Genomic DNA, 8,114 nt, shown 5'->3' with positions numbered 1-8,114 from the left:
GGCGCAGCTAAATTTCGACATTTTTTCATCTCATCACGGCAAGAGACCCACAAAAATATAAATAAATAAAAACGGAATACAAAGTATACAAACACACTTGCGGATTCAATAAAAGCTACACAAAAATGGGCACTTTGAACTTAGAACCGATTTATCGACACGTGGTAGTTCGACCAAACTATGTTAGTACTACTTAGTACTTTATTACTCCATTTATTTAGTGTAAATATAATTGAGTGTATCTAATTTCTTTTCCAATTTGAAGTGCCAATAACAATTTGGAGTGCAAAAAGGTCTACTTAATTCCAAAATTCCCAGAACAGTGAACAACTAAGATTTTCGTTAAACGATTTTTTTTTTTTCACGAAGTATGGGAGAGGAAGAAGAGAGAGAAAAAAACTAGGCCATTGATTGCTAAAGGGGGAACTTAGAAAATGTTTGCCTCCGTACCGAACACACCTTAAAGGATGACAAAGTGGGAAAAGAGCACATTCACACACACATACACGCTTGAAAAGGATTTATTTGAAGTACAACTATGAATTAAGGATATAATCTTTGTAAGATCACCTATCCTTCTTTAGAACCTAGAAAAGGCTTCTTTTTACATCAATCATTGAAGTACAATGTTTCTTAAGAATTAAAGTTAAAAGAATCCACTACTGTATATCGTCGATGCTGATTCCTGCACATAATTAAGAAAAATTCTCTCTTTCTTACAAATTCGTTGAATTGATGTTAAATCAAAGTGTTATGGAGCTTAGTTACCGATACAGCAACGTGAATGAAAGCAAATTAACAAATCCAAAACTTCTATTTATGTGTTTATACGGCCCTTTGACACGTCAAAAATTGGTCAGAATTTCTTTTTCCTAAGATCACCTATTGATACTCCCTATTGATTAGGGATAATTTCATGGTCGATCAAGTTTTTTTTTTTTTTTTTTTTTTTTGGGTAATAAAATATGAAATATTACCATAGACAAACAAAAATAATACACCTAAAGAGCACCTAGGACCATAACCCCCTTCCAGCAAGGTTGCTATGGATGGCTAGGCCTCAGAATGGAAAAAAGCATCATTACACAATCTTTGAAGTAAACTAGTGCACCTACAAGCTCTTTTTGTACCTAATATCCCTTCTATCCTGTATTTTATATCCTTTTGTATCAATCCACTATAAAACTTGTATTCACAGATTCATTTCTAAATTGTTTCCTGTTTCTAGCTAGCCATATGTGATATACCATGGCACCCCATATTGCAGCAATCACCTCCTTTTGTAATTGTCTCCATGGCCTTCTCTTAATCCACTTGATTATCTGCCTTACTCCATTCTGCTGCACTAGTACTCCTGTCCAAGCTGTCAATTTTCTCCTAATCTCCACTGCTTAAGAGCACTCAAAAAACAGGTGTTGTTGGGTTTCCAGAATTCCACTATCACATAAATCACACGTTTCATCATCCACTGGCACATGTAAACTGTTGAGTCTGTCCTTTGTCAACAACCTCTCCTGGTTTGCAAGCCATACAACGAATATCTGCTTTGGTAGCATTATCTTGGTCCAGATCATATCATTATAGATTAGTGTAACAGAATAAGAACCCTTTGGAGTAAGCATATACCTCCTATTTTGCATATACCGCCTATTTTGGTACCATGGTTGCATCAAAATCTTCAGACAATCAAGTTTTATTTTATTGTACCAAATTTAGTAAATAAAATGTTTGAACGGAAAAATCACTTAATTTTACTTTATAGCCTGTTTGGCCAAATTTGTAAAATCAGTTTATCTTGAAAAGTGCTTTACAAAAAAAATATTTTTGACGAAAATCAGTTTGTGTTTAGCCAATTAATTTAATTTGAGCCGCAATTAGTGTTTGGCCAAGCTTTTAAAAGGTGCTTCTAAGTGTAATTTTCTTAAAAGTGTTTTTCAAAAAATTGTTTTTGAGCAGAAGTAATTTTTTTAGCTTCTACTACTCCCACAATGTAGAGAAATATAGCAGAAGAAAAGTAAATCGGGGAGACCTTCTGCTAGCCCAAGATCGTTAACAAAGATCGGAAGATTCAAATAAAGAAGAGGAAGCTTTGGAAAGGAGAACTTTGTAATGGAAGAAGACTCTCTTGAATTGGCTTGAATGACTTACAATTGTGTTTTTATGGGTTAACTTGGGTTGATTACAAATGTTCAAGGCCACCCCTATTTATACTTGTCTAGGGATGGTTCTAGATAGAATTATCTAGATATATCTACAAAATATCTAGTTAGCCTTATCTTCTAACACTACTCTAGAATATATAGATTTTTCTTTAAGATAATTATCCAAGATCCTAGACTAGACTATTCTAGATCCCTTACTAAATATCTAGGATTTTGTGTACCTCCAAAAAATCAACTTTACTTCTTCACACTCCCCCTTAAAGTGATTTTTTGGAAACTACCCCGAGTTTGTTGTAGAAGAACTCAAATGAAGCTTTTGGGAGTGCCTTAGTGAAGATCTCAACAGTATTTTCTTGACTCGTTTTGCTTCTTCAAATGATGAAGATTTTTCATCCTTAATTTGTCCACATGAATCATCTCCATGCTGAATTTTACGTTCTAGAGTTTCCAGACTCCCCCTTGCTCTTAGCTCCTTGCTAATTGTGTTATCTGGACAAGCACCTAAGTCAGTGACGATCTGACCATTAATTTCTTCAACCTCAACACCAAAGATAGATCCACCACTAGATTCCCTTTCCAACTCCTCGATAAACTGTTTGCAGCTTCAGGGCTTCCAAAATTCATACTGCTTGTGTCTCCATATGAAATTGAGCCTTCAAGGTCAACCTCTTCATTTATTTGACTGTCAGCTTCTCCATCTGCTTCCAGTGTTTGATCTGAGCTAGTGATTGACTCTGATAGGGCAGATGATTGACCAAAGACTTCAACTTTCACTACAACTCCCTCAATGCTCTGTCTAGAATGGTCACCATTGTCATATATAGTTTCAGAAACTTCATGCTCAAGATCTACTTCAACATCCTCCACGTCCAGACCTTTATTACCAATTTTAGGATTTGCTTCATTGATTTCCTCGATGGCAACTGCCAGGTCACCAGTCTGAACGTCTTCAGAATCTTCTTGCTTTTTGTTGATGATACCAATGCGTTCTTTCTCCACTTGATGGACTGTATTATCTCCTGAATCCACGATCCGGCCTTTTTCGAAATTGAGGGAGGCTAAGGCATCTACTACTCGAGTCTCAGCTACGAAGCACCTTCCCCAGTCTTATCCTTCTTCTTCTTCTTCAGCAACTTTCTCAGTTTGAGCCATATTGCTTTCTTTGGCTGGACAAAATCTTTTTATGTGTCCTACTTTACCACATCGGTAACATTTAATAGACTTCTTACCATAATGATTAGAATAATCCTCCTTCTGTCTTGACGAGCTTGAACCCTTATGGAATTGAGAATGTGTCATATCTCTTAAGCCACTTCGCTCTTGTATTTTAAAATTCCTCTTGTTAGCAACAAGAGCAATTCCTTCCCCTTCTTTGATAGACACACTAGCCATCTGTTTGGCTAGTAGCTCCTGTGATGACAACAAATTCTCAAACTCCTCCAAGGATGGTTGTTGAGCCCATCCTTGAATTGATGTGACAAAAGGAATATATTCTGACTTCAAACCACGAATGATAGTTCTTCTCATTCGTGCTTCAGAGATAGCCTCGTTCGGATATAATAAAGAGATCTCTAAACATAAGTTCTTAATCCTCAAAAAGTACTCCGGAAGAGAAAGATTACCTTGAGTGGTGTTCGCCAATTCATTCTCCAATATTTGAAGCCGGGCTTCATCTTTCTTATTGAACAAACGATCAAGGGTCCTCCAAATTTCATGAGTTGATTTGCACCTTATAATATGATCAAACAAGTTGTGTGAGATGGACCTCTTTAGGATGAACTCCGCCTTCGCATTAATCTGCTTCCACTTGCTTGTATGTGCCGGCCATTTTCCTATTCGTCAAGGGAGGACTTGTGTAACTACCATTAACAACATCCCACAAATCCTCTCCCACAAGGTATGACTCCATACATGTCTTCCATACCTTGTAATTGGACTGATTCAACAACTCCATCCCTAGTCCATTAACACGGCCGCTCAAATCCATTTAGAGAAACCAGTTGAATCTATCACTAACCCGATCTTGAAATAAAATATAGAAGCCAACGTATGGCTATGGCTCCGATACCATGTAGAGAAATATAGCAGAAGAAAAGTAAATCGGGGAGACCTTCTGCTAGCCCAAGATCGTTAACTAAGATCGGAAGATTCAACTAAAGAAGAGGAAGCTTTGGAAAGGAGAACTTTGTAATGGAAGAAGCTACTTTAATTGGCTTGAATGACTTACAATTGTGTTTTTATGGGTTAACTTGGGTTGATTACAAATGTTCAAGGCCACCCCTATTTATCTTGTCTAGGGATGGTTTAGATAGAATTATCTAGATATATCTACAAAATATCTAGTTGGCCTTATCTTCTAACACTACTCTAGAATATCTAGATTTTTCTTTAAAATAATTATCCAAGATCCTAGACTAGACTATTCTAGATCCCTTACTAAATATCTAAAATTTTGTGTACCTCCAAAAAATCAACTTTACTTCTTCACACACAACTCCCACAATTATGAGTCCCCCGTATAATTATGAGTCCCCCATATAATTGAGTCCATATATACAATTCATCTCTTTATCAGTTATCCGCAAAGGAGTTGAATAGAGTCAACGAAAGTAATGGCGAGGGTAGAAAAAACACTTAGTACAAAACATTGGAATGGTGACCGAACTTGTCCTTCAACCTCGGATAGTTGGTGAGGAACTTTGAAGAAGAAAATCATTTAGACAGGCAAATTTTAGGTGAAATGACTTTATGTAGACTAATCCAAAAGTACATTCCATGGCACATTTCAAAGAGGTTGGTGACATTGTTGCTACTAATCTAACTAGCCAAGACGCAAACAAAAAGGAAATGAATTAGGTGTATATTTGTGAAGGGACAGAGTTAACAGAAGTATTGAATTTACAAGACAGGTAGGTGAAAGTGTAGAAAATGAAATTTCATACTACAAAAGACAAACATTTGAAAAACAAAAAGAAAGTGGTCCAATAATTCAAAAACAAGTGAAGGAGTATATGTCATTTCACCTAATTGACCAAAGAGAAAGAAGAAAAACTCTGTTCTATGGGGGCACCAGCGGAACTAGATGGAGGGAAGGGGTTTCAACTAAATCGTCCTAATTTTTAGTCAGTCACAAAAAGAATGACACGTTTATATATTTAGTGACTTTAAACTTACCGTAATGAGACAATTTACAGCAATACAAACATCTATGATTTGTTTTAGCTGACAATGTCAAAAATCTTTCTTCCATTCTTAAACTTTGTGTTCCAAATCAAATTGCTTCAAGTTAATTGGAAAGGAGGGAGTAAATTTCTTGCTACGTTATTGTATGGGCCATGCCATTCTGCAAAGTTGGTTCAATATTCTTGGCATTGCCTTGTACAACAAAGAAATCTCTTATCTACTTCTCTCTTAATTGGAAGTGATATTACCTAACACTCTTAGATAAAGAAAAAAAAAATGTACCATCTTGTTAATCATTAACTTAATTATATGGAAAGCCAGAGAGGACTTAGCAAAGAGATTCTCCAACTGTCGTCCAACTACATTGAAAGTTTGAATTAATTAAGCATGAAAATTATACAAAAATGTTTTGGTTAGCCCTAATTTTCATTCCCTCCTCTTTCTTCCTCTTCAAATGGAAGAGACATGCACGCGCAATTCACACACCAAACGGCAACTGATACATCTTTTGAAATTACAAATGTATGTTGGGTGTGCGAATAAAGTTCCACATTCGTAGCTGAAAAGGACAAAAATTACTTATAAGGTGTTGATATTCTTTACGAGAGATCTTTTAGGGAAAAAGTGTGGGCTTGATCCAAAACGGACAATATTACACCATGTTACGAGTATCTTTGAAATGTTTTAGCCCAATGACTAGTATTAGAACTAATGGTTCAGCGACACAAATATGGAGATGGCAGAGTGATGACGTGGGGCCCAACTTAGTGTATTTGCCCATTTACTGGCCAGTTCGCTACATTTACCTGTAGCTTCAAAGACGCATACCCAAAAAAGAAGCCACTAGGCTTTGGTGGCCATAATACTTAGTTGATGCGGGTGACCTCACATTTAATCCCAAAATTAGCACATAAATTGGTGGCCATAAGTACTCGATTAAAGTAGCCCATAATAGTGATGGATCAGGTAGAACTTAGTTCGATATGAAGTTGTTGGAGGTGCGAGCAGAGTCCCACATTGATAGCTGAAAAGGAAAAATAATTGCTTATAAGGTGTTGGATACTTTTAATGGTGTGAGACCATTCTGAAAAATCGTATAAATTTGATCCAAAACGAAATGATATCTCATCATGTTAAGAATACATTTGATCTTTTATAGGCTAACAAACATATGCATGGGTGAATGTAGTATGAGTACAATGAGTGCATGACTGTATTGCATGTAACAATCCAACAGTTATTAGACAATAAACTAAGTTCAAACTCACTGTCACAAAGTAATAGTAGATGCAGGAGTTTTTAAAATTCTGAATTCCTTTATGTTTTGATGATCATCGATCATCCGCACACCTGACTATGTCAACAACAGTAGATAATTAATTGTACCCTGAAGCTAAAAACAAGCAAACTAATAGATAGATACTCACTAACCACTTCTTTTAATCATTTGATTAATGTCTTTATTAGCTAAGTAGTAAGAACTACTGTAGAAGTGATTTATTTAAAGATTGATTTATTTGAATGTGACATGATCTCATATCCCAGACAAAAGATTATAAATAATTGGTCATAAGCCCTTTCAAAAATTGACAAGTGGACGTTAAGAGGCAGAAGGGCGGCTGACAGTGAAAACTTCATGGTAGAAGAAACGTATGCAATTGTCATGAATTATAAAGCTAACTTAACACAAGGGGCGGAGCTAGAATACAGATTAAGGTAAGGACGAACCTAGTAATTTTATTTTTCTATTTTATCTTAAAAAATTCATTGAAGATGTATGAATTATATTTTAAAATCGAATAATTTAAAAAGAATTAAAATTTTAAATTCATAAATTTTAAATTGTGACTATTTCTCTGCTTAACACCAGTAGAGTATAGTCAATTTTCTTTTTTGGAAAAAAAGAGAATAAAACAATGCACTAACTTTTCAGAAGCAAAGTATAGATATAAATAATGCCGACCAGAGTTCCTTGTGACAGTGGTTCAGAATCAGCTAGAAGGCTGTTGAAGTCCTTCACGTCACCTTATATGTATAATTGATATTTCACTATCATGGCTTTAAGCCCTTCATGAAGGGTGGGAGTATGGAAGGGAAGGAAATAAGACTGTATACGGGTAAAACCGAGAACACGAGTACGCTGGGTTTTCCGTTGTTATGATTATGCTCGGGTGAAGCTCGAGCACCTCACCGGGATCAAGAAGCTCGAGGTCGGGCCAGTACGGGGCAATAACGGAAGGATGCATGATGACGCCATTTGAGAAGATCGAAATATCCGCCCTCCTGGCTGATATTCGGCGTCAATCCCGCGACGCGGTGTCACCGCATTTACTTGCTATATTTAGAGTTGTACTAGGTTTGAAATTCCTCTACTATATAAAGGGGAGGCCTCCATTCATGAAAGGGGGTTGGCAATACAAAAGAAAGAAAGAATTCATATCAATAATCATAAGAGAATATAGCATTTTTTTCCATCTGTTCTTGAGCTTTACTTCATTCGCGTTTCTTGATAGCTCGTAACAAAAGAATACCGACCTCGGTTTCCTAGCCCGAGGTCACGCGAATCCAACACTTGGTTAGATTTGACTCTTTGTCCATTCCATCGTATATCACATTGTTCAAATCTTTAATTGAATTTAGTGCGTATATCTTTGGCACCTCATATAAATTTAATCGTTACTATATTTTTAAGGTTAAACGGTTTGGCGCCCACCGTGGGGCCATAGATATTAGTGGCGTTCAATATAACACCGTGGTCAAACTCGATAT

This window comes from Lycium ferocissimum, chromosome 10, assembly GCF_029784015.1.
Source record: "Lycium ferocissimum isolate CSIRO_LF1 chromosome 10, AGI_CSIRO_Lferr_CH_V1, whole genome shotgun sequence".
In the NCBI taxonomy this organism is placed as follows: domain Eukaryota; kingdom Viridiplantae; phylum Streptophyta; class Magnoliopsida; order Solanales; family Solanaceae; genus Lycium; species Lycium ferocissimum.
This window is presented reverse-complemented; position numbering follows the sequence as displayed.